Here is a 27,042-nt window from a genome sequence, read left to right on the forward strand (position 1 = left end):
AGGTAAGGGAGCTTTCAGAGACAGGAAACAAACCCTTACTGCATGTGCCTGGACAGGCGGTGTGTGCAATGTCCAGGAAGTATTTAGAAGTGACAGCTGCAGTGGAAAATAAGAATGTCAGAACCAGCTGGTGCCCTAGAGATGATCTCATCTGAGCCTATAATTTTACCTGTGGGGAAACTGAGGCTCCACAAGCAGAAATGACTGGACTGTCTCTCAGGTGCCTTGGGATTTGAGACAGTATCTTCTTGTCCCTGGGTGAGTACTCTTTTCCCTTCCAGCCATCTCCCTAAAAGTCTGTCATCAGCATTCGTGCTGTAGTACACCTTGATGAAAAGGGGTGGCGGGGCTGACTCTCAGAGTCAGGCCCACCTGGTCACCACCAAGGAATAGGGTGGGCCATGGTCGCTGGTTAACCTCTAATGAAGCCAAGAGTTCTATCTGAGATCTGAAAAGGGCCGAGCCCCTCCCAAGTGACATTTGCTGAAATAATACTGCAGGCTGACTCACTGGGTAGCAGCCTCTTTCCTTGCTTCAGAGACCTTGGCCTGTTGTGGCAATGGGAGGAGCTCGCAGTTTCATAGCTGCCTTTGACCTTCACCTGGGCCAGTCTCTGTTTCCTGCCCTTTAAAATGGGAGGTTGAAATTAGGAGAGCTCTAAGGTGCCTTGAAGTCTGGTTGTTCTCTAGTCCCAGAACCACACCCCTGCAGTAGGTGCAATCTGCCCCTCCCCCCAGGAGGGCCTGGTCACTTAAGCAGGTGACTCCCTGTCTACCTGCCTGCAATGGCTCCCTCTTGCTCTGAGGTTTAAGTCCCAAACCCCCTGTCTGACTGGCATTTCATGCTTTCCACCACCTGGGCTATCTGTCTCTCTGTTTCCCCACCACCACCCTGGGGTCCCAAATTCAGCTTGATTTTTCCCACCCCCAGACCTGTTCTCCAGCTGTTACCTCTGCCCACTGGCCTCCCTGCTCCTCCCCACCAACACCTTGCTGGACAGCACCTCCTTCTAGAAGCCTTCCTCAGCCACCCTCTCCAGGGTTAGTGATTTGCATTTCCATGTTCCCTTTGAACTTGACACATGATATTGAATTTTCTGTTGGCATGCCTGTGACCTTGAGGGCGGAGATATAGGATTATTCATTCTCACATCCCAGCCAGAGAGAGTTGGTTTTATTATCACTATTATTGTTTAATTAAAAGGCTTTACACGTTCACATAGGGTCTTACGACACCCTGAAGGGAGTGGACAGGGCAGATCCCAGGACACAGAGAAGCGAGGTGGCCTCCGGTCCTGACCTGATGCTGGGGAGACAAGGTGTGACACATGTCATCTCCCTTTGTGGCCTCTTCGGGGGACTGTCCCTTTCCTGGGCCCTCCGGGGCCCAGCCCTGGAGCTTGGAGCACACGCTTGGCCGCCCTGGGACTCACGCCTCGGGCTTGTTCTCTCCTGAGCACACCGTGCTTTTCCCACTCAGGTCGTCCTGCTTGCTCTTCCCTCTGCCTAAAGAGGGCCTCCCCCAGACCTTCTGTGGCTGCTCCTTCTCTTCAGCCTGATCTCAGCTCAGACTCACAGCCTCCAGGGGACCTTCCTGCCCAGACAGTAGCCCCGTCCCACCCCTGCCACTCTGTCCTGTCACCAGGTTCCATGTCTCTAGCATTTATCACTACGTGAAATTATTTATTTGCAATTGAACCTATCGTCTGTCTCCTCTACTAGAACATGAACTCCACAAGGGCAGCGATTGTTTTTCTGTCCCCAGAGCCTAGCCACAGTCACTGCTCAATGCATAGTATGGAATGAACGAATGAATGAATGAACAGATGAATGAATGAATGTATAAGCAGATGGGGTGACATCCCTCGACTGGTTCATCGTAACGGCGAGCGTCTGTTCAGTGCTTACTGAAGGTTGGCATTGCTGGAAGTGCTCCCTGCATTTCCTCTCTTTATCCCCACACACTCAGTGAGGTACACTGATACTCCCATTTCACAGAGAGGTTAAATAACCTGCCCTCAACTACTTAGCAGTGAGTTCGTCTGACCCCAGAGCTCATGCCAGTAACACCAGCCTACACTGGCCTTCCCATGCTGGGCGTGCACATGCAGACCCAGAACTCAGCCCCCTCCCCAGGCATCGACTTCTTTCTCTGCCACCCCCAATGGCTCTCACACTGCCAGGCCATTCCTCGAAGGAAAGCCTTTCTGTATGGCCCGTGTCACATGGGTCCAGGGATGCCACAGGTTTTCCAGAGCCAGGCCCATCCTGGAGCACCCCATCCACACCCTTTTCTCGCTCGGTTCCAAGGAACTCCATCTGCGGCTTGCTCACTAGCTGTTGAGAACTTGGTGACCACAAGCCGGTGGTTGGAGGTTGGATATGAGCCAGTTGGAGTTGCCAGGTTCAGTTTCTTTATTCAGCACCAGGCAGCAATCAAGCCTGGTTTCCCTAACTTGCCTATTTATCTGTTTGCTGATTTCAAACTCAACTTTGCTCAAAAATGATTTTAGAAAACCCATTTTAAAAAAATTCCATCCTGTGGTGTCTCTTGGCCCCACTTCCTTCTGGGTAAAACCACCTGAATGTTTGGGAGGGAGAGGTGGCATGACAGGTACCCCCGGCAGTCTCTGCTTGCTGATGTGCTCCTTAGGGAAGGTGAGGGGGTGGCCCCATAAGTTCCTATATTTGTCCCCTACAGGAAGTAGCGGGGTTAGTCACATAGTTCCTAGTTGGAGCAGACTTTGGTTTGGGAGCCAGAGAGGCACATGTTTGCGGCTGGGCCCTGGGCCCTTCCGCCCTAGAAGCTTCCTGCCTTGGGTACCGCATTCCTTCCCAGTGCTGACCTGGACTGAGGTGGACAGGGAGGAGGGCGCCTTGTGGTGGGAGGAGTCTGGTGGGGGAGGTGAGTGCTTTACACAGACTGACTCATCCTGGGGGACGATGGCTCAGAAAGAGGGAAGCTCAGAGGGCTGGGGTGGGGCGCCAGGAAGGACCCTTTAATTTTGTTTTAGGGCACAGTCTTTCTGGGCATCACCTCCCTTCTCTGTTAGGTGGGGGGGGGGCCCATGCTACACTCCTCACTGTGCTGTGAGACCATACAAACTGCAACCCCCCCACCTGGAGCTAAGGGGTCGTTAGTATTATTAATTTAGCACACAGAGCAAGGTGTCACCTGTCTTCCTGGGCAAAGGACACTTACACCATATAGTTTGGCGGAGTTCCTCTTTGCTTCTGGGCCTGAAGTGTGGGGTTGGCAGCCTCGAATGCTGGAATCATACAGGTGTGGGCTGGGACCCTGGTTCTGCCACCTGTGCTGTGACCTTAGCAAGTCACATAACCACCCTGGGACTGGCCTTCCCTGCAGGGTTGCTGTCAGGAGCAGATGTGGTCTCAGATGTATAAGGATTCCCAGCTCCAAGTGGGGGCTTGGTCCCAGCATTCCTGGCTCTTCCATTCCCAGCTTCACGCACCCCCCCCTTTCCCAAGGCACTCGCTAGCTAGTGACCGGGTGACACTTGAGTCCTTCCGCCCGCCTCTGCCCCCAGGATTTGAAGTGTTTGAATCTGGCACAGCTGCGGGTGAGTCAGCTCTTGGCTCAGGTGTTCTTGGCCGAGGCCTGTGCTCCAGCAGATCCAAGGGCTGTGATGGACCGGAGCCGACCAGCCGAGCCTGTCCCCTTTGGAGGACTCTTCCGTTGGGGTGTAGAGCGCAGACCACACACATTGGTCACTCACTTCCCTCCCAGGGTCCCAGCCATCCCTAAGGGCCAATGCGACTTTCTTCGTTTATAATGACTGTGGAACGAAAGTCACGTCGCCATGTGAGTCCCCTCAGTCTTACTCCTAGGGTGAGCCTGGGGGTCTTCTGCCACACAGTGTGGGGGCTTAACCCAGGTCAGACCTCAGTTTGGACCAGGGTCCCTGGTAACTGGCAGGATGAATGTGGTGCCACAGCTCAGGGTCTAGAGGAACAGCAACTTCCTCCTCCATCATCCTGCCACCATCCTTATGACCCTTCTGATTATGTGATATTCTCCCAATCACCTGGGCTCCACCTTGGGCCAGTGGGTGAGTTGCCGCACCTGAGGCCACTTACCTATATATTTTGAAAGCTCCCCAGGGGACTGACGCCCAGGGACTGTTGAGAAACACTGGATTTTGTCAGGATAGATGACGTTTCCGTGTGGTGCTGATCTGGTTCCAACAGCTCCCTCTCTACCTCTTGCTCGTCTCTCTGTACGAGCAAGCCTCAGGTGCAAGCTAGCAAGGGCACCAGGTAGAGTTAAATAAACGGCATTTATTCCTTACGATGTTCTAAACATGACAATTGAGCCTCACCCTGGTTTTCTAGTTCAAGGAAAGATAAAAAGTCTCCTTTTAAAGCACATAGGTTTAAACTTTAAAGATAAAACTAATGAGAAAAAATAATAGTCCGGGTGTCCCCAGATGTGATGTACAAATGGCCAAAGTGTGTGAAAACGTGGAACTAGATGACCTTAGTCTTGCTTTATTCATCCACACTCTGCATCCTCCCACCCCCAGTCCAGCCGGTTCTCTCTGTTGCAGTGCATTTGCCCGTCTCCGCCTCGCCTGGTCAGATCATAGCCGCAGCCTGGGAGGCTCCCGCTCCAGGATTCAGGGCTATTTTCCTGGCGACATTGCTGCGTAAACTTGGCGAATGCAGCTCCCACAATCTCAGCATCCATAGGGCCCCAGCACCCCCACTGGCACATGGGCACACCCCCCGCCATGGGCCACGGAGGGAAGTGGGGATCCTGCCATCCCAGGGCAGCTCCCAGCAGTGCTGGCCCTGGGCCTCGCTGTCTCAGATCCACAAGGGCCCCCACATCTGAAACTCTCCAGAAGGGCAGCAAACAGAATTTTAGGTGAACAGACCCTGCCTGGCCCAGCAGGCTTTTTCTGCTTGTGTCCGGTGGCACCCACCTGTTACTACTGGACAGCTGTCCGTGTGCCTGCTTTCTGAGTTTGAGTAACTGTGTGAGGTTCCTGTTGTCCTTTAACTGGACATGACTTTTAACTCAGGCTTCACACCATGGCCCCTGGGGGAGGGTGGAACCCAATGTGGGATCCAGCCGTGATTCAGGCACTGTCTTGGAGGCCATGGTGGGTGGCTCTAACAGCATGTCCCTGACAGCGCAGAGAAGACCTCATCTTAATGACAAATGACACCCAAATGCCTGTAAGTAAGGAAAACTTCAGAGGGCAAATCCGCTGAGGACACAGCTCAGTATTTGGAAAACACTGCCTGCTCAGCCCATTTTGGATATCAGGGACAGAGTGTTATTTGCTGAAAGGAATACTATGGAATCTTCTGGATTCCCAGACCTGGAGGGATGCTGTGCTGACAGGCAGGGTTGGGGTGAGGTATGTCCCTTGAGCCAATAAATAATGTTGGTCCCTGGAGCTTCTAGTACAGAGGTCGGCAAATTCTTTCTGTAAAGGGGCAGATAACGAATATTTTTGGTGTTATGGGCCATACAGTCTCTGTGGCAATTATTCAATTCTTCCATTGTATCTAGAAAGCAGCCATAGACACTAAATGAATGCGTGTGGCTGTGTTCCAATAAAACTTTACTATGGATACTGGAATTTGAATTTCACGTATCACCCGGCACAAAATATTACTGTTAATTTTTTTTCTAACTGTTTAAAATTGTTAACATCACTGGATTGCTGTGCAGACACAGGCAGTGGGCTGTGGTTCGCGTCCCCGTGTTCTAGAAGCCGTCTCTGCGGTGGAAGGTGGGCCTTGCAGATTTGAGCAAGTGACTGTTCAAATCATGTCAGTTCTTCAGAATGTGGCTCTGAAACAGGTCTCACTCGTGTGTCTGCTGATTAAAGCAGAACCTAGTGTTAGTCAGTCAGTTCGTTCCTTCACAAATGTGAATAGTCTAGAGGCAACGAGGCGAGGAACCTGGAGGGAGAAGACTTGTCCTGTGCTGGCTGTGGAACCACGGGCAGGTGGCTCAGCCCTTCTGAGCCTCAGTTCTTTCATCTGTAGAAACCGTGATAGTGGGACCTACCACATCCGTGAAATAATCAGTGCAAGGCTTAGCACATACGTGGCACACACAGCAGCAACCCGTGCAGGTCGCTATGTCCTCTCAGCTCGATAAATAGTGCAAGAGTACAGGTGGGTGGCACTGCTTTATCCTTTGTCCAGTGACCCTGCACAGATATTTCATAGACAAGGAAACCCAGAGAAGTTACGGAACTTATCCAAGGTCACGCGTTAATAATAAATGGTAGAAATAGAAGACTGTGTGACACGAAAGACCTAATTCTTCCCAGGTGGTGCCCTTGCAAGGGACCAGAGGGGAGATTTAAACAAGTTCATCTAGGTGCTTACCTGAGGGAGGGTTGATTTAATCATTAGCATCTTTCCCGTTGGAGCCAGGCTCTTGTAACTCTCCATGCCGTGCGTCAAATTCTTGAGGCACCTCCCAGACCTCCAGCAGCTGGGGAGGTGCCAGGCTGATGGCTGTCTGAATATTTTAGTGGGGACTCGGCTGCTCTGAACGGAGCTCTGGTTTAGAAGCCCCAGCCCGGAAACAGCCGCCTGGGAAGACTAAGTCTTTCTCAGTCCCCTTTGGAGAGAACATCTATGGTATCTGAGTCTCTGGGCTACTGGAGAAGGCTCTAGAAGGTTCTAGAAAACAGTATTCAAGGTAGCTGCTTTTGAAGAATGGAATTATCCGGTTCTTGGGAAACAAATATTGGAGGCGAATTCCTGACTAGTTTTTGCCTTGTTTTCCACGTCTGTATAGTGGAGATGAAATGTCATAATTAGCTGCCTGTTGCTTGAGCCCAGTCCATGCTAATTGGGTGCCTACAATGGACTTTGCTCTGAATGAACAAAGGAAGGCTGGGGAGGAAGCCTGACCTTGGATTGTGGACGCTGCAGGAGATAAAGCTCAGACAAGGGCCATGGTGCAGGGATCAGAGCCTGCAGCCCTGTGGTGAGGGGCTGAGTCAGGAAGGGGGGCCGAGCCAGTGTTTCTACACCCCTTGCCCGTGTGTGAAGACTTAACCGGAGCAGGCAGGACACGCAGACATTAGACTCACCGGCTGCTGTCCTGTCTGTAACCTGTAGCGCCTCCCTCTTGGTCACCTGAGGAAAAGCTGCTCTTGACACAGACCACTGGACACCCAGCCCCCACCTGTGAGTGGCTAAGAGGTTGGGGTGGGAGGTGGGTGTCATGAATAGGGGGCGGGTTTGAGAGAGGACGTGAAGGTGGAAATAGGTGTGACCAACTGCTCCCAGTTTGCCCTAAACTGAGGGGTTTTCTGGGACATGGGACTTTCAGGGCTAAGACTGGGAAAGTCCTGGGCAAACCATGATGAGTTGGTCACCCTAGGTCAGTCGTGCCGCTCCGACCATGGCTTTTGGCAGGCTGGGTCATGGGTGGGCAGTGGAACGGGTCAGCTCTCCCCTGAGTCTCAGTGCTGCCTCAGACCTGACTGCCCCTCCTCTGTGCTCCCAGAGCCCGTGAGCACGAAGACTCAGTGGCTCTGATGTCCCCCAAGTCTGATGGCCCCCTGAAGGCAGCAACCATGCGTGGCCTCGGGCCAAGCCCTGCCTGCCCCAGAGCACAGAGTGTTTAATAAATGCAGTTGGATGGATGGATGACAGGTTGAGGGTTTCCACATTTATCTCCTCCCTGCCGGGGCAAATTACTCAGATGCTAGTTCATGCTGTGCCACTTTGCACGTGCTGTTCCTTCTCTTGCATGCCCTTCCTTCTCGTGGCCCCCTCCAGTGTGCCTCCTCTCTTGACTGTCCCTCACCACGAGCAGTGTCTCCTGTTGCCACTGTGTCCCTCTGAACCAAACCGTGCTCAGCTCCCTAATTGGACTTCTTTTTTTATGTGTCTTTCTCCCCCATACACTGTGCGCTCCTCAGGGGAAGGTCCCAGGTTTAGTTTTTTATCTGTTGCACTTAACACCTGGAGTCCCCATGAAGATTCTTGAAGGAATGAACACATGGAGCAGACAGGCACTCACTCATTCACCCAACAACTCCTTGCCGAGCGCCTACTGTGTGCCAGGCATTATCCTAGGCAGTGGGATGGGAGTAGTGGATACGATTGGCAGCCTTTGCTCTGAGGGAACTTACATTCTAAAGGATCTAGAATCATCTAAATGATTCTAGCAAGCGAAAAGCAAAGAAGCCTATATGAGAATGTCACATGTGCTTGAAGCAAATGCAAAGATGAAGGCAAGGGCTCTCCTGCTTGCTGGCTGAGGGTGGCGGTTGCCCCTCCCTGGACGGGAAATGGCTCAGGCCCAGCACATGGGCATGCTTCCTAAGGAGGCAGAAAGAATGCACCTTCCCCTGGCTGGTGGCAGCCTTACTGGAGTGTGGTCAGCTCGGGGACGGGGCTTTTGCCTGTCATGCACAGCACGTGAGCCATCAGTCCCTTCAAAGAAATCCATCAAAGCCAGCATTGTGTGTGAGGAGGAGAAAACACATTTTAGAAAGTCCAGTGTGATTGTGTGTGACGTGGGAAGCTGCGTGTGTCTGCCCCTCACGAGCCCCTGGGCTGGGAGTACAAAGAACCGGCTTATGTATCTGCTGACCACCCCTCTCCCCCACCTGGGTACGTGACCTTTCTGGGGCAGAAGCAGGAAGGGACCTGGGCTCCCCTAAGGGACTGTTAGAGGGAACTGGGAACGCTGGGTTCTCCAGTGGGAAAGGGATTAAGCTCCCGATTATCCCTGCAGTGGGTCTGTCAAGGAGAGGGGTCAAAGGGGAATAGCGAGGGCACAGTGCTCGGGCAGCTTCCACGCTCTACACACGACAATGGAGTATTGTCCTTGCAGGGAGGACGCAGCCTCATCCGCAAGGGCCAGCTTGTGCTTGGGGCATGTCACTCCCCAGAGCCCCAGGGGTCGGCTTCTCCCTGCTGCCTGCTGCCGCCTGCCTCTGGTGCTGAGGTTGGGAGATTAGGGCGGCACCTCTGAGTCTACAGGGATTTCGCTCACTCCTGCTGGTAACACCCTCATGTTGCTACCCCAGTGAGCAGAGGAACAAAAGTCAGTCCCAAGGCCAGGTGCCCTTGTCTTCACACGGACACATTGTAAATCTGGCGTCTCCAAGCCCTGGCAGGAACTGACATGTGCTAATTATAATCTGCACAGCCTGTTAACAAGCGACCGTGGACTCCAAGAAGGTGAAGGTTCCTGGAGGGAAGGACTTGGGTGCTCTTTGGCTATCAGGTATAAAGTAGGGGTTTGTGACACGGAGAATGGACTCTTCTAGATAGCTCAGTGGACCTTGCACTCCAGCCAAACAGGGAGGATTTTAAACCTCTTGGGGAGAATGGGGTAGCAGGATTACTTGCAGTGTGACCCTGGGCAGGTTACTGAACCACTCTGAACCTTGATGATTAAAAAAAAAAGACACTCATTCTTAACAGTGGATGGGAGACCTCAATCAGCTGATGTGTATAAATACCTAGCACAGTGTAGGTACTTAGCAATGTTAGTTCCCAGCCATCTATCCCCTGAAAAATCCTGAAGAGCTTCCTGGAGCCAGTGGCGCCAGCGCTGATGGGTAAATGTAGCCAGGCAAAGAACAGCATGGATGGAAAAGGCCCAGGGAGCCCCTGATGCAGGGAAAGGAGGTTGGAAATGGTAGGAGGGAAGGCTGCAGAGATGGATAAAGGACGTCCACTGTCCTTCTAAGCATTGTTCCCTTTCTTGGGTGGGGGGTGTGGAACACTGGAGGGTTTAAGTCAGAAAGGACTTTGACTCAGCCCTTAAATGCCCCTTTCTGAAAGGACTCTGATTCTTCCTTCCGCCTCCTGCAAAACTGGCAGATTTCAGGAAGGAGTCGAAGCACCCTGGTTCCCAGGTCTCCGGAGCTGGGCATCGATTTGGCTCTGCAGGTCTCTCCTGGGGTTCAGGGAGTCCAGCCCCGAGAACTCACTCCCTTCGAGCGAGAACTCCCTTGTGGAATGAACCTGGCCTTCCTTTGGCTATTCTTCCCACAGCTGGAGTGCCTTTTAGTCATTAAAGAGCGAGGTTCAAATCGTTCTGTCGTTTTATAAACCAAACCTGAAAACCATGGGAAGGCATTTTGCTCAGCTGGAAGCAGAGTGCTGGGTTTTCTAGTCTGCCTCCTTCCTGGTGATGTTATCGGCCCAGTGTCAGTAGGATCTGACCACGGTGGGTCTGTGTAGGTCCGAGAGGCGCTGCTTCACATCATGGGCTCACTGTGCCCCAGACTCAGTGCCAGGCCTTTATGTGCTTGTTGGTGCCATTTTACCCTCATTTTTCAAACAAGGAAACTAAGGAACAGAGACGTTAATGAACCTGCCCAAGGTCACACAGCTAGTAGATGGAGAAGCCAGATTCAGTCCCAGACTGTCCACACTTCAAAGTCTCAACTTTTTCTGTAGAGCATAATGTGAACACCTGGGCTTTATTAATATGAATTACACTCACTTGAACTTATTTTGGAAGTCTAGTAGAACAGGGAAACCTCGTTATTACAATGTATGTAACTTTAAAGTCCTTTCATATTTATTTATTTTATTTTAACTTTTTTTTTTTTTTTTTAAGGAGGGCTCAGCTCACAGTGGCTCATGTGGGGATTGAACCCGCAACCTTGGTGTTATTAGCACCACGCTCTAACCAACGGAGCTGACCGGCCACCCCAAGTCCTTTAATTTTTAAAAAACTGTGTCATGCGGGGGACCCTGCTCGCTGTGCCATTTGTCATGCAGGGCGGCCTGCGGGGTCTCAGCTCCTGCTCCCCACATAAGAACGCAGGATAGGGTGAGGCCAAAAAGGAACACTCACGGGGCCATAGATAGAAGAGTCACACCACTATATTCTTGCTGGAGGCTGGGTTGGAGACACTGGAAGCAGGAGCCTCACTATCTGCAACCTGCCGACCACTTCTCTGCAATCTGCAACCTGCACTCCGCCGTGCTAACTGCAATCCACTCTTGCTAGCTCAGCCACCATCTTCTTGCTAGACCCCACTTGCCGCCAGCGTAGCCATGGCAGTTATATTAGTGGCCAATGGCTCACTGGTTACAGCTGACGGCCAACTAGCCACAGCTGATGGCCATGCAATCACGGTTGATGGCCATTTCCTACCCGAGCCAGCACCTTTCCACGTGAGGCCGAGGGCCTGGAAACTGCACTCCTGGCTCTGTCCCCACAAACCGTTACTACCACCTTAAGGAAATTGAACTTAAAAAAATGTATCTCTGATTCCACTGCTCTAAGAGGACTCTTTACTTTTTTCCATATTCCTTTAGATCCTTATTTTTTCTGACACAGTTTTTGCATAATTTGCACCGCAAAGGTTGGCAAACTACAGCCCACTGGCCAAATGCCGCATATTTTTATAAACAAACTTTTTGGCCCACAGGCAAGCTCATCATTTACATATCGTCTGTGACTGTTTTCATACAACTGCAGGTTGGAGTAGTTGTGACAGAGACCATATGGCACGCCAAACCTAAACTACTTTCTCTCTCTCATCCTCTCCAGAAAAAGTTCGCCCATCCCAAGTCTAGTGAATGGAATTTTGCAACATGCTTTCTTTTTTTTCCTTGTTAGTCCATGGTGTTAATTGTCACATTTCTCATTGTCAATGGCCCAGAATATTCCATGGAATGGATATCACAAACTTTTCTTAACCATTTCCTTTTTGCTGGACTATTGTACCGCGTCTTTGTTTTTCTCTCAGTAGAACTGTCACATGTGTGAGTTTATTATTTAAAACCCTTATGTCATGTCTACTCTAAGCACTTTACCAGTGTAACTCACTTAATCCTCAGATCAACAATAAGACGTTCATGTTGTTGTTATTACCCCCGTTTTACAGATGAGAAAGTGAAGGCAGAGAAGTTAACTCCACTTAGCTAAGGCTGGCTGTGGAGTCCCAGAAGAGGCAGGCCTTTGTGACTGTGTGAGGGTAGGCAGTGAGTCACCAGGAGGGAGCCCCACCCGGCCTGGCCCAGCCCAGCCGCCCCCATCACCCAGATCTGGTTAATCCTTCTGTCTTCCTTGGTACAAGCCAGCCAGCGAGGGCCATGTGACCACTAACTTCGTGGAAAACAGCCCTGAAGAGAAGGCACAGGGCCTGGTCACAGAAATACCATTTGGGCATCAATCCTAGCGTAGATCAGGGGCTCTGCTTTGTGGCCAGAGGTACCCAGGGTTCGCTCAATTGTTATGAAGAGATGATACACTTGCAAATGTTGTAGTTAAACTGAGAAAAACAACAACAACGAGACATGCAACGTAACTGTCCAGCAAAATGGAAGTGGCTAGGAAAGTTTGTGACATCTACCCCATGGAATAGTCTGGGTCATTTACAATGAGATATGTCAATGATTAACACCATGGGTCCCCTGTGGCCAGCTTGTTTTTAGTCTTCCCTGAGTCAGCGGGCCTTCGGGAAGCTGATGAGACCTGTAGGCCTCCCCAGGAGTGTGCACACACACACACACACACACACACACACACACACACACACGCAATGTATAAGGTTTCAGGGGCTCGTGGCGCCTTCATCACCCATTCAGGACCGCGCACACATTGTCAGAGGAAGCAGGTTTAAATCCCTGGTCCACAGAAACATTTTGAAAAGCGAGCTTAGGGAGTACTGCCCACAGGACCTTTGTGAGCTGGTGGATTCCGGCAGGTCTCAGGTTGAGAAAGGCCGTGTTTAGAGACTTTGGCATGCCAGGGAGACCATTCCTGTTGAGAAGATTGAATGCTGTGCCCATCTTCTAGAAGAGAAAAGGGAGAGTGAGCTTTCAGGTCACCCAAGAGCACAGACAGGGACTGGTACAGTGCAGGTGTTGAAACCAAATTTGTCATTAAAAGGAATTAAGTGTCTCCCAAGCTTTGGGATGGAGGGAAATTGGGCCTGGTGTGGTTCTCGGTGAGAAGATGAGATGAACCCAGCCCTGCTCTCTGCCTGTGCGCTCGAGGTCCCTGCAGGCTCATGCTTCATCGGGGTGGGAGGAAGGTACGAGGGGGAGAAGTCAGAGTGAGCTGGGTTTTTCTCATCTGTCAGTTCCTGGAACCCCAGGCCCAGGGCCCACACAGCTGAGATTTGTGTCCCTGTCTGTCCTGATTCAGTTTCAGCCATGTACCCTAGAAACGTACTGGGGAGATGTCGCTAGGCCCATCAGCAGTAACCCCAAGCCATGCATGCCTCTCGGGATTGTCCCCAACTCAGGCACGCTCACTGTAGAGAGCCAGGCCACCTTGTCAGTCTGAGCCACTGGGGTTCACCCCCCACATTGCCTGTCTCTGCAGTCACTCGGGTGTGTGATGGGAAATCCTGTTCTGACTCAAAAAGGAACCCCCTTTCTTTCGCCTTCCTGACTTACTTCCTCATTTTGCGGGCCATTTTGCAGCATGGCGCAGAGCTGGAGCCAGACTGGGCCTGGGCTTATTCCCAGTGCTGCACCTCAGTGGCTGCCTGAGCTGGGCAGGAGAGGTGGTCCCTCTGAGCCTTGGTTTCCCCACCTGTAAGTGGGTGCCGTCACCTCTGCTTTGGTGGTTGGTGGGTGAGAGATGCACAGCATCTGCCCAGTGCCTGGCATATAGCAGGCACTCACATGTAATAGCTTTTGGTGACCTTTTCCCCAACCCACAGGAGTCGCCTTTAACATTTGTGGGTCAGACCCATAGTGACCTTGACACCTGTCCAGGACGATCATAGGGTCAGATGGGCCTGGGGTGGGGACAGGATTCAAGCAGTCAGGACACTTGTTAGCTACCACACAGCACTGGCTCTGGTGCTGGCTGGGTGTTTGCTGAGAGAGGGCCCGAGAGGACAAGCTTCCAACACACACTTGCGAGGATGGACGCTGCTCTCTACAGCGGTTTGCAAGTTCAACTAGTTGTTGAGAAAAGATCCTTTGACTTGACCTCTTGGTCCTTTTTTTTTGAAGAGCGGTTTCCAATAAGAAGGATGCCTTGGGGTTAAATGGCACTTTACAAGGCATTTCCTAGCATGTGACCTAAGTGTCACGTGGTAAGGAGCCTGCTTGGTCTGGTCCGGTCCAGCGTTGTTTCTAGAAGGTTGACCAGATGCTTCCCCGGCTGCTTGTGGGTCTGTCACTGACTAGAGCCTGCCACAGACCCTCACGGGCCCCCTATTGCCCACAAATTAAAGTCGGCGTACCCCTGTGAATCGGTACTGTTCAGGCCCCTGAGCCTGCTTCTCCAACACTGCTTCCTTCTGTCTCCCTTTGATAGTTCTCTGAACTTGGCCTTGCACTTTCCCACCTCTCTTCTTCAGGCCCTGCTCATCCTTCCGTCTCAGCCAGGGTGTCCCGTCCTCTATGAGCCCCCCCTCCCCGGGTTCCCTGATCAGCATCGTTGCTCCATTCTCTGGGCTCCAAGAGCTTCCGGTGTGTCTCTCCATTGGCACAGCTGTAGCAGCCACGTTTAGAGTCCTGCAGACCAGGAGCTTTGCCATCCGCAGGCCCACGCCTGGCTCAGCACCGGCTACGTCTGGATGTTGAAGTCAAATGGTCTTAGATTTGACTCCTTGTCTCTTAGCCATGAGCGCTGAGACCTTGGGCAGGTCATGAAACTCCTCTCAGTCTCAGTGCCTTCATCTGTAAAATGGACGTGAATGTTAATACCCGTCTCTCAAGTGTGAAAAATGCCTTTGTTATTAATTCAGCAAAATGCTGTTGAATTGAATTGAGGAGCATCTCACAGGAATTCCGAATACCAGATGCGGCCTCCTTGGCTCCCAAGGCTATTTGAATGCTTCTGAGGGCCTCCTTGAGCTTAATTTCCTCTGAGACTGCCAGGGTCAGCGGGCTTCCCGTGGTGCTGCCCTCACTGGAGGCCACGCCTCCTGCTCCCAGGCCAGCCCTGGACCCATCTCACTGGGCTGCATTCAGCCTTTCTTTTGGGGGGCCGTTTGCGCTCTGTTTGTTCCATTGCTTGATTTGAAAATTTCATGCCATTCATATAATGCCTGCAAGACCAATTTGGATGCTGGGATGGTGTCAGGCTCTCTGAAGCAGTCTGGCAAAAGTGGCTGGGTCAGCTGCAGCTCCGGAATCCAATAGTCCCAAGTTCAATCCCAGCTCTGCCTCTTGGGCAGTAACAGTGAACAGCTCTGAAACTTTTATTTTTTTTAAATTTTATTTTTCTTTCTTTCTTTCTTTCTTTCTTTCTTTCTTTCTTTCTTTCTTTCTTTCTTTCTTTCTTTCTTTCTTTCTATTAGTTTCAGGGGCACAAGACAGAATAATACTTAGACGTTTATTATTTATATCCCTCACACTGTGTGAACCCCCGTCCCCCCATCCACTATCCCTCTGACATCGCACAGAGTCATTACATTTCCAAGCTCTGAAACTTTAAAGTCAAGTTATTTCACCTCTCTGAGCCTCAGGTTTTCTTATCTCTGCAATGGGGGACAGTGCTAACAACCTTCAAAGTTGCCTTAGGATCAAGTGACGTAATGAATGCCTAGAGAGGAAGGAGCCTATTCATTGGCCCCTAATACATGCTCAGTGAGTGGAAGGTATTGGTCTTTATTTTGAAAAAGAACACGCAGTCACTTAGCTTCCCATATATCTGCACACCGTGATAAGGTATGCGCTTTGGCTCCCCTGAAGGAAGAACTTCCTTCTTGCCTGAGCTATGTGATAACAGAATAGCCTGCCTGTGGTAGGTAGTGAGCCACTCATCACGGGAAGTATGCAAGAGTCTTAGAAGCCTTTTGGTAGGTACATTTTTAAGGAAATTCAAGCAAAGATGGTTGGTTAAACTAGATCAGTTGGAATGGCCTTCAGTTTTGGGAGTCTGTTTCTTTTTGTTTTAAACAGCTTTACTGAGATATAATTCATATAGCATGCAATTCACCCATTTAAAGTGTACAATCCTATGCCTTTTAGTATATTCACAGAGTTGTACAACCATCACGACAACCATTTTTAGAACATTTTTATTACCCCAAAAAGAAATTCTGCACACACCCCCCCCCCTCATCCCCCAAACCCTAGGCAACCACTAATCCACTTTCTGTTTCTATTGATTTGCCTCTTGTACTCATTTCATGTAATTGGAATCATAAAATATTTAGTCCTTTATGGCTGGCTTTTTTCTTTTAACAAAGTTATCAAAGTTCATCCATGTTGTAGCGTCACCATTACTTCCTTCCTTCTTATTGCTGAAAAATACTCCATGGTATGGATAGAACACATGTTATTTGTCCATTAGTTGATGGACATTTGGGTTTTTTCCATTTTTTTAAAACTATCATGAATACTTATGTACAAATTTTTGTGTGGACATATGTCTACCTAGGAGTGGAATTGCTGGATCATATGGTAACTCTGTGTTCAATCGTTTGAGGAGCTACCAGGCTGTTTTCCAAAGTGGCGGCACCATTTTATATTCTCATCAGCAGCGTATGAGGGTTCCAGTTTCTAACTTTGCTATTGTCTCTCTTTTTTATTATAGCCACCCTAATGGGTGTAAAGGTACCCCTCATTTTTGTTTTAATTTGCATTTCCCTGATGGCTGGTGACGTTGAGCATCTTTTCACATGTTTATTGGCTATTTGTATGTACTCTGAAGAAATGTCTATTCAGATCCTTTGCTCATTTTATAATTGGGTTATTTGTCATTCTAGAGACAAGTCCTTTATCACTTCCATGATTTGCAAAAATTTTCTCCCATTCTGTGAGTTGTCTTTTCACTTTATTGATGGTGTCCTTTGAAACACAAAAGTTTTCAGTTTTGGTTTTTTTGTGTTTTTTTTTAAAGATTTTATTGGGGAAGGGGAACAGGACTTTATTGGGGGATAGTGTGTACTTCCAGGACTTTTTATTTCCAAGTCAAGTTGTTGTCCTTTCAATCTTAGTTGTGGAGGGTGCAGCTCAGCTCCAGGTCCAGTTGCCGTTGCTAGTTGCAGGGGGCACAGCCCACCATCCCTTGCGGGAGTCGAACTGGCAACCTTGTGGTTGAGAGGACGCATTCCATCCAACTGAGGCATCCAGGAGCTCAGTGGCAACTCAGCTCAAGGTGCCGTGTTCAATCTTAGTTGCAGGGGGCGCTGCCCACCATCCCTTGCGGGACTCGAGGAGTTGAACTGGGCACCTTGTGGTTAAGAGCCCACTGGCCCATGTGGGAATCGAACTGGTAGCCTTCGGAGTTAGGAGCATGGAGCTCCAACCACCTGAGCCACCGGGCCGGCCCCAAAAGTTTTCAGTTTTGATGAAGTCCAGTTTATCTATTTTTTTTTGCTTGTGCTTTTGGTATCACATCTAAGGAACCATGGTCTAACCCAAGGTCAGGAAGATTTACGCCTATGTTTTCTTTGAAGACTTTTATGGTTTTGGCTCTTACAATTTGGTCTTTGTTCTATTTTGAGTGAATTTTTTTATTTGGCGTGAGGTAGGGGTCCAGCTTCATTCTTTTTCATGTGGATATCCAGTTGTCCCAGCACCATTTGTTAAAAAGACTAGTCTTTTCCCATTAAATTGTCTCCGCACCCCTGTTGAAAACTAATTGTCCGTAAAGAAGAGAGCTTATTGTTTCTTTATCTGTGGATCATTTTGAAGAAATACGGTGCTCCCGTCAGAGGAATAGAATGTTTTTATACCAGGATGAGTCCTGGCCACAAGAGCTGCTGCAAGCTCTTGGGTGAGTCTCTTAACTTCTCTCAGTCTGTCACCCTATCTATAAAACAGCACAGCTAGATAAGAAAATTCTTAAGAAGTACTCCAATTGGGACATGCTGAGACTTGACCCAGGGAGGTTTCTGCAGAACCCTTTGCTGGCTCCCTGGGGTGCCCCATCATGCCATCAGGCCTAGCCCTGCAGCCTGAGATCTGAAGCCAGTCTCAAAGCTGGGGGCAGTTCTAGGAACTCCCCATCCTGGCATGGCCCCATGAGAACCCGCCTTGCCTCTCTGAGAACATAGCTGTTGTGCCATTTAGAAAGCACCACTGTTGTCCTCCTCCACACCAGCTGTGCTCCAGGCCTGCCTGGGTGTACCGAGTAGGGGTGACCCAGCCTCCGCCCTCCAGGTGACAGCCTGATGGGAAGACAGACACATCAACAACAGTCACGGGCTGCAGGTGCAAAGGGATGGATGACAAAACACTGCTGTGCAGATGGGGCCGCAGGCTTGATCTGAATGGGAACACTTGCTCTGGGTGGCATCTGAAGAGAGACAGGTTGAACTGTGGGGTAAACCACCATGGAGGACTCGTCACAGCTCTTTCATCTGCCATCTAGCAGTGGCCATTGCTTTCCTTGCTCCTTTAGCTCCCCAACCAGACCTAACACGCTGACCAGGTGAGTGCTGACCACTTGTCTGCAGGTACGGTGCTGTGGTCAATGAGAAGCCTCGGGCATGAGTCTGCCAGTTTCAATTCCAGCTTTCATGCTTTGGGGCAAGTTATTTCACATCTCTGTGCTTTGCCTCCTTATCTACAATATGGGGCTAATAATAGCACCTACCTTGTAGGATGTTTGTTTCCAACGCACTGAAAGTTGGAACTGTAGCTTGGAACAATGTGGCCTTTACTCCAGCATGCTATGCCGGCCCCGTCAATTACCATAGCCCATGGCTAGTACATGTTGTCACATGGTAACGCGGCACAATTACCTTCAGGTTGCCAGAACAGAACATGTTTGTTACAGTCCTGCACGTTTGATGGAGCAGGGCTTCTTGGCAGTGTGTTTCCCTTACTCATGGTAAGCGTTCTTTGGGGGCTCAGAGGACCCCTCATACACACAAAGGACTCCACTCACTCATCTGCGTTTACAGGCTCTCGGCTGTTGGTGCAGAGTGCCTGGTTTTGTCCTCAGAGAACCGCCTGTTCAAGGAGTCCCCTGGCAGTCCAGCGCCCTTGGAATTGGGGCAGCTTCCCGTGAGCTGTGTGTCTCCCTGTCACTCAGCTCCTGACTCCCTTAGCCTCCAGCCAACAGGCCCAGGGCAGAGCACAGCAACAGCCTTAGTGGGAGGTGGCTGGGAAGTGCTCAGCCAGCATCCGGGACATAAGGAAGGGGGTCGTGAAGTACCTGTGCAAAGTCGACCAGATGGTTCACCCTTGGGGACTGCGGATTAAAACCACAATGAGATTTCATTGCCCACCAGTTAGAAGGGTTACAGTGAAAAAGATAGACCACAGGAGGATGTGCGGGAACCGGAACTCACGCACACAGCTGGCGGGAATGGACAACAGTTGACAGTGTCTTAAAAATGTAAACATACACCTACAAATGATCCAGCCACTCCACGCCTGGGTATTTCTGCAAGAGAAATGAAAGCACATGTCTACAAACAAGTGTTCAGAGCAGCTTTGCTTGTCACAGCCCCAGACTCTTCCTCAGTGGGTGAGTGAATAAACAACATGTGGTCTGTGCATACATACTGTGGAGTATTACTCAGCACAGAAAGACATGAGCCACTGCTATGAGCAACAGCATGGGTGAGTCTCAGAGTACTTACGCTGAACGAAAGAAGCCAGGCCAAAAAAAAACCACAAAAAAAAAGTACACACTGTTTCATCCCATTAGTGTAAAAACCTCCAGAAATGCAAACCAATCTCTAGTGACAGGAAACACATCATCGGGTGCCCGGAACTGGGTGGGGGCAGGAGAGAGGGATTAGAAATGGGATCAGGAAACTTTTGGGGGTGATGAGTAAGTTCTTTATCTTGATTGGGGTGACGGTGTTAGGGACACATATATCAAAATCTGTCACACTGGGCGGTGCAAATGTGTTTATTGTTCATCGGTTATTCCCCTGTTAATAAGGGCACCCCCACGTCCCCATCAGTCACTAAGATAAACCCGACCGTGCCCTCCTGTAGACATCTCCTCTTGTGTGTACCAACCCATTGGGAGAATGAAGGACAGACAGTGCAGGCAGACTGCTGGCCCCGTCCTGGGCCCACGCGTCCTCATCTCGTCCGTCGTCCCTCCCTGCGCCGGTTTGCTCATTGTGAGACAGGTCCGATATTGGTACCTACCTCCTACGGTTGTTGGGAGAAGAACGTAGGGAAATCCACATAAAGTACATAGTAAACATGCAATAAATGGCAGCTGCACAAGGCCCCGTGGCGAGGGACCCAGGAAGGGAAGGGTTGTCTCTAAGGGTGGTGGTCGTGTTGGGGGGCTGGAAAGGTGCCCCCCTCTGAGTGGCTGAGGCTGAACCTTAAAAGGGGAACCGGGAAGAGACTCCCAGAAAGAGGCGTGGAGGGGTGGGGTGGGAGAGGAAGAACTACACTGGCGAGGCAGCACCCAGATTTCAAGCTTCTAGAAACATCGGCAGTGTGTTGTAGCTGGCATGCCGGGACTGGCGACGTAGGGCTGTAGGATTAGGTGAGCACTCCACCTTGAGGGTCCCGGCAAGTGCTGGCTTCATCCTCCAGGCCAGGGTCTCTCAAATTGGGGCCTGAGGAATTCTCCGGACACCACGAGTTCTCTAAGTGCTGAAATTTTCATCTGATAAAAACAAACACAGCGATAAAGCCCGGTATTTTGGTGCAGTGCTTTTGAATGGTAAGACGTTTCATCCAGTAGAATGCTGTCATGTCTCTGGGCCTCCTTGATAAGTGTGGGTTCTGAGGATATATTATTGTGCAGCCGTAATTTTCTTTTAAAAAGGTCTGCTCACACATTATTGGGGTTTGAGGGCCACAGGAGGTGTGGCCAGGTGTGCAGGGTCGCTATGGTCAAACCTGCTCCCTTAGGCTGCAGCCCAGACAGTCTGGGAAGGGAACACTGGTTCCATGGGAGATGATGCTGAGGAAGGTTGGGCCGGGCGGCCAGTCAGGTCTGGTGGGTTCAGGGTTCCCCTCTGTGGGGAAGATTCCTACCTGGGAGAAGGGGTGATGGGCTGGAGGCCTGGCAGGTGCCTCTGACTCCCAGGACCAATAAGACCTTGGGAGAGGAGCCTGGAGGAAGAGGCATGGGACATCTGTCACTGCCATGCTGTCACAGACACTGGTGTGGGTCACGGGAAGGAAGGTGTGAGGGCAGGTACAAGGACAGGGGGCTGACATCCTGGAGGCGCCACCACATCTGGCCAGGTCTTCTCAGGGAGGGGCCTTGGGGGCTGGAGCAGAACCTGGGCTTGGCCTTGCCCGATGGGGCACTCTCCTCTGGGCCCAGGGCCTTGGAGATTCCACCCACAGGGTACGTAGGAGTCCTGAAGGTATCGTCACTACTGAGGTGTGGGGTAAGGCCACGACCCACAGTGAGAAAAAGCAGCACTGACCTAATGTCAGCTTTTCTGAACCAGAGGCTGATGGGGTGTCTTGACCTGTTTAACCTCATGCCTCCTGTCCTAGGCACTCAGTGTCCCTTCAGGCCCAGACCAATTCTCTGATGTCCGGTCCACCGCTCTGTGACCTGCAGCTGATGGCTAGTTTCTGCCTCCCCACCTTCTGCCCACCTCCCACCCACACTGCCAGCAGCCAGCTGTGACCCCGTGGCCAGGGTACCCCTCAGGACCATGGCAGGGAGTCCTGGAGCTAAGGCCCCTCTCCTTGGAGCCACGCATCCTGCCCCTTCAGGTGTTGCTTCTCCTTTCTGGACAGTCCAGCCTCTGCTCCCCTCCCTGCCCCCCCACCCCCCTTCTCTTAGCTCCTGTGCCTTCTCTCCCGTCCCAGACACTTAGATTGTGCATTGCCAAGGTCAGTGTTTCCCACATAGAAATCCCATCCTCCATACTTTACCTTTTGATGGAGAGCTTGGGGTTGGTTAATTTCAGAGTGACTGGAGATGCTGTTTTATAGGCAAGGTATCTGGGGAAGGAGCTGGGCCAGAGAACAGCTGTTTCCACTGCCAACAACAGCCGTTTTCACAGGTTTTATCAGTGATGGAGAGTTGACTGAAAATTGCTCTCAGAGCATTTGTCGTGAAAATAGTCTCAGGCCTGTCCCTTCTGTAGAATTGTAAAATTGCCCTTTCAGCCCTGTTACTGAGCAGAGTCTCTTGTCTAACCATTTACAAGTCGTAGGCAGAGGGTGGGTTGTGGCACCCTGCAGTGTGTGTGGCTTTGGGCAGTCCCTGTGGTTACCTCTAAGATGGGCGGGAGCCCAGTGGTTGCCACCTCTGGATTCAGCTATCTTGGAGGCTTTTTGTAAGATTAAAAAAGATGCTGCTCCGAGTTCCTGTCCCTCCCTGCCTTTTACACGCTTTCCTCTGAGAATCCCCTTCTGCCAATGCCACATAAGGGAGAATTGCCAGGAACGTCCTGTACTCTAGGGGAGCCCTGAGCGATGGCCTCTCCAGAGCATTGTCTGCAGTGAGCAAACAAAAGCGAGCATTCCCAGAATCCACTTGGAATAAGCATTGGGATTAAAACCAGCTGCCCGCTCAGTTCCTGAAATTCCATCTGCGAATATAAGAGCAATGGGAACGAGTAAGGGTGGAAACTGTGTGTGGCAGGGCAGGAATGAGTCACGGGAAAGCTGAGCGAGTCACGGGATGGGGCGCCTGCTCCGTGCCAGGGCTCTGGGTCAGTGTGGTGGGGGCCCCTGGCCAGGTTGGTGAGCAGGCACACCAGGCTGTCACGGCCTGCAGGGCCTGCCACGGGAGCTGTGGTGTCCTCGAGTCTGAACCATGAACACGTCTGAGTTCCAGAACGAAACGCCGGTGGGCAGCGAGCGGGGTTGGCACAGGGCCGGGGTGGCCAGGCACCACATGGCTGAGGCTACCTGGCAGCTGGGGCCTCAGTTTATTGTCTCCAGCTCTAGATTCTTGAGGCTGAGGCCCAGATTTATGCCCTGGAGTCGTCTTCCTGGAACTTAGATACTCATGGATGGAAAATGACCCATGGAGGGCTGGCTGCCCCAGGCTCCCGGCGCTGCATGAGCAGTTCTCATTGGGTTCTGGGGGGCACAAGCAGGGACATGGAAGCCCAGTAGCACCATGGTGTTTAAAAGCAAAGGCTCTGGACTCAGATCGCCCTGAGTTCAAGTCCTGCCCCTGCTAATTAACATACCTCTGACGCTGGGCACTGTTCTTATATTGTTGGTCCTCAGCTTTCTCAGCTATAAAGTAGGGATAGCAATAAGTGTCTCACTGGGTCTGTGCAGGATAAATAAGTTAATAGTTTTAAGTCTTTATCATAGAGTCAGGCACGTATGGAATGCCAGATACATGTTGGCTGTTAAATTATTATGCTTAATCCTGGATACACCGCTTTTGGCAGGCTCTCGGCTTCGCTGAGTCTAATTTTCATCTTCATAAAATGATACTGATAATACCAGCCACATAACAGCCACTCTGTGAGGCTAACTTTGCCCTTCTTTCTTGGGAGGGGTTTGGTGTCATGTTTTAGGGGTGTTACCTCATGGGAGTTGGTTAGGTCCTAAGCAGGATTCTTGGAGCTTTTGGATCACGGAATGGCAAGCAGTATTACAACATTTGCACATTGCCAGAAAATGTGTAAGAGGGATTGAGGGGGGCGGGGGGCTATTCCAACCTGGCCCTTATGTGGTGACTGCCCCTCACTGGTGGCACCACAGCCAGTAGGGACCTCCACCTTATAGCCTCAGCTTTGCAGGCCCAGGAAGGAGAGGATGGGGGTAGGGATGAAGAGGGGTCCCTGCCAGCCGACCCCCAGGACACAGGGTTCTGAACCCCCGCTGGCAATCCGTGGACTGAGGCTGAACTGGCAGGCAATCAGTGTCAGGAGACTGTTGGTGCCAGTTCCCTGTCGTTTTTCCTGCAAGGCTGGTTCCCCAGAGACCAAATTGCAGTTTGGCCAGTTGCTCAGGGGACCTAGAATCAGGGCAAAAGGAGCTGTTCCCTTGGCAGTCTCCAAATGGACAGACAGCCTGTGCGTCCTGGCTCCGGTGCTGTCACCTCCATTCCTCCCGTCCTCTGCTCTGCTCTGGGTCACAGCGGGCCCAGTTCTTGCGGGCTGCAGAGGTTTCTCTGACAGCCAACAGCCTCTCCGTCCTGGCTGGGGTTACGTCTCCTTTGGGACCCCAGGTCCTGCTGCCCAGTGGCTCCCAGCCTGGGTCTGACACTATCACCTCCTCCCTACGTCCCTCCAGCCTAGTGGGGAAAGTGGCGGGTCTCTGGGTTCCCTTTTGTCTCCTGGCAGCTTCTCAGCCTTCACCTCCATGTAGCCAGATCCATTTGGGTCACAGCTGGACTCACAGTGGATTCACTCACCCAGGTTGGACCCTGATCGATACAGAGTCACTGTCCTCCCAGGGGCACGTCTGCCCAGCGCCCCATTGGGCAGCAGAGTGGGACTTGGTTTTGGAGCCAGTGTGGTCCGTGAGACAAACACAGTCTTTGGTACCGACAGAACCAGGTTCAAATCTGAGTGCCACCATGAGGGCTCTGTGTCCAGCCTCAGTGTTCTTGTCTGCAATCGGAGAAGGTGATGGCAGCCCTGCCCTCTGAGCACCTGTTTCTGAGCAGGGGGCCAGTTAGTCTCTACGGCATCCTGGAGGGAAGAGGAGGCTCTGTGGAGGCTCCCCCACCCCTGTTCCACCCGAGAGGAGGCCCCACTGCCTCTCTCAGCTGCCTCCTGTGGGACCATGACCTACCTCTCAGACCAGGGGTGCCCAGAACTGAAGGGGTGACTCGTAGACAAGTGCCCACACAATGTGGGCTGTCTGTCAGCACAGCAACGTTAGCAGCTTCTAATCCCTGGCTGGCTTTTTGTTTGTCTGTGTCACGTTTTCCAGCACCTTTCTGTCCACCACACACTTTTAATGACATTTCTGCCTCCTCGGCTCACCCTCAGCCTTCCCTGTGACTCTAATTAAGCTCCACCCTTTTGAGGTGATGACTGAGGCTTGGAGCTCAGGTTCTAGAAGCTTCTCAGGCTCCCCCAAAGTACAGCCTCACAGTCCATTCCCAGGGAAGCTGTGTCCCCAGCCATGCCCATGGGTCTTGCCTGCCTCCTGTGGATGTGTCACTCTCACAGGCCACTGGCTTTTGACCCCGGTTTCATCTGAGCATATGCTCTGTTTTGACTCTGCTCCGTTGTCTGCCCTGACCCAAACTCGTCTGTTGTCAAGGGAAAAAAAATCATTTCTCTTCCGCCTGTCATTTGTGATAACCACACAAACACTGAAAACCAAGGCTCTTTCCTTTCTAACTGTCTCATCATCAGACCAACGCCAGCCGGAACCAGAAAGGGCTGCATCCTCTTGCCCAGCCCTGGCTGATTCCTCGGGGACAGCCCAGAGACACACCTGCAGCCCCAGGTTCCTACCACCCGTAGTCCCACCCAGGGTTGCTTCAAGGACTTAGAAATAGAAACAGCTTTTTTTTAACCCCTGAGCACATTGTTTTCTTTTTGCCAAAGTGTTTGGAAAATACATAGTTCCATTTTTTTTTTACAATGTCCATTCAACCAGTACAAGAGGGACAAACTCGCCAAAGATGAGAATTCTCCCCTCCCTCCCAGAGAGCGGTGCTGGCCCTGCTGCGTCCCACGCCTGTCCTTGTGGTCCTTGGTCTCTGCAGCTGCCTGTCTCTGCACTGACCTCCCAGCCTCCGCCCACCCCCTTGGGAGTGCTCGCTACCTACCCTGGCCAGAGTGACCGGCCTGAACTTCAGAAATAGTCTTGTCACCCGCACTGGAACCCTTGCTGGCTCCCAGTTGCCCCCAGGGACCAGCCCAGCCTTCTGGACACAGCTCCTAAGGCTCTGATCTGGCCCTTGCCCCCCATCCCAGTTTCCTCCGCTGCCCCGCCCCCACCCCACCCCCACCCCCGTTCCCATGCTCCAGCCTCACCATCTCCCACTGTGCCACGCACTTCTCCTCTGCCCTCAGTTCCCAGTGCCTCCTCCGTGGCACTGTGGCCACTGCTCCCCTGTTTCAGAGCTTCCGTTGACGCCTCATGAGACATGATCAGAGCCCTACCTGGTTCCTCTCATTCTCAGCACCCGGCACTCGGTGATGGTTGAGATGTACAAATGCCTTAGTCTGGATGCAGTTTCCTAAAAGGAGCCGTTTCCAACTATGGAGTGTGTTTCAGGCACGGGGTGGGAGGTGTGTTTCATCCATCAAATAGAAGCGTCATCCCCATGCTAGGGTCTGAATGTTGGGGTCTGCTCAAAATTCACATGTTGGAATCTTAGCCCCCCACCCCCACCCCGGATGGTGTTAGGAGGCGGAGCCTGTGGGAGGTGGTTAGGTCATGAGGGTGGTGCCCTCACGGATAGGATTGGTGCCCTCCTAAAAGAGATCCCACAGGGCTTCCTAGCCCCTTCCCACAATGAAAAGTCTGCGACCTGGAAGAGGGTTCTCACCCGACCACGCGGACACCCTGATCTCAGACCTTCAGTCTCCAGGACTGTGAGAAGTAAATTCTGCTGTTTATCAGCTGCTGTTTGTGGTACTTTGTTATAGAAGCCTGAGCAGAATATGACACCCAATTTCTAGATGAGGCGATAGAGACCCAGAGGTTCAGTGACTGACCAGAGGGTACACAGCTAGTAAATGGTGGGGCCAAGACCACACCAGGACCAATTCTAGGTCTTCTGGCCTCAACACCGGCCCTTTCCCAGGACACATGCCTGTGGTCACTCGGCCAGCTAGCTTTGCCTGCTGGCCGCTGTGGCTTCCTGCAGCTGCTGGCTGGAGACTGTCTAGGAAGCTGGGGTAGCAAACTAGCCCATAGGCCATATTCAGCTAGCAGTCTGTTTTGGTACAGCCAGTGAATAGAGAATGGTTCTTACATCTGTAAAGGGTTGTAAGCTCAAGGAAGAATACACAACAGACTGTAAGTGGCCTGCAATATCTAAATATATTTATTATCTGCGTCTTTACAAAAAACGTATGCCCGTCCCCCCCAGCTCCCACTGATATAAAAGTTTCCCTGGGCCATCTCCCCTGGAAGACACCTCGGTAGAGGGGGCCATGATGCTGGAAGTGGTGCTCTGAGCTGGCTGAGGAGGGGCTCTCTGGGGAGACAAGGGGCCCAGAGCCAAGACCAGGCTGACAGGCTGAGGTTGGAGGTAAGTTCCCAGGCCCAGCTCAGGGCCGGCCTTGGCCTGGCTCACAGGTCCTGGGAAATA

General features: G+C 51.6%; 1 protein-coding gene across 2 annotated transcripts in view; it reads left to right on the forward strand.

Moving 5' to 3' along the window:
• The window catches only part of SYNE3 (spectrin repeat containing nuclear envelope family member 3), an 88,441-nt gene that overhangs the window by 5,419 nt on the left and 55,980 nt on the right, over positions 1–27,042 (forward strand). Inside the window, exon 1 of one of the 2 annotated variants that reach the window (XM_074326976.1) lies at positions 6,536–7,184. The exons of the other annotated variant lie outside the window; for it this stretch is intronic. The gene's annotated coding sequence lies outside the window, so the exon portion shown is untranslated. Of the gene's footprint in view, positions 1–6,535; positions 7,185–27,042 lie in introns of those variants that run through there. 2 annotated transcript variants of the gene reach the window in all.

This window comes from Rhinolophus sinicus, linkage group LG03 (assembly GCF_036562045.2).
Source record: "Rhinolophus sinicus isolate RSC01 linkage group LG03, ASM3656204v1, whole genome shotgun sequence".
Classification (NCBI taxonomy): domain Eukaryota; kingdom Metazoa; phylum Chordata; class Mammalia; order Chiroptera; family Rhinolophidae; genus Rhinolophus; species Rhinolophus sinicus.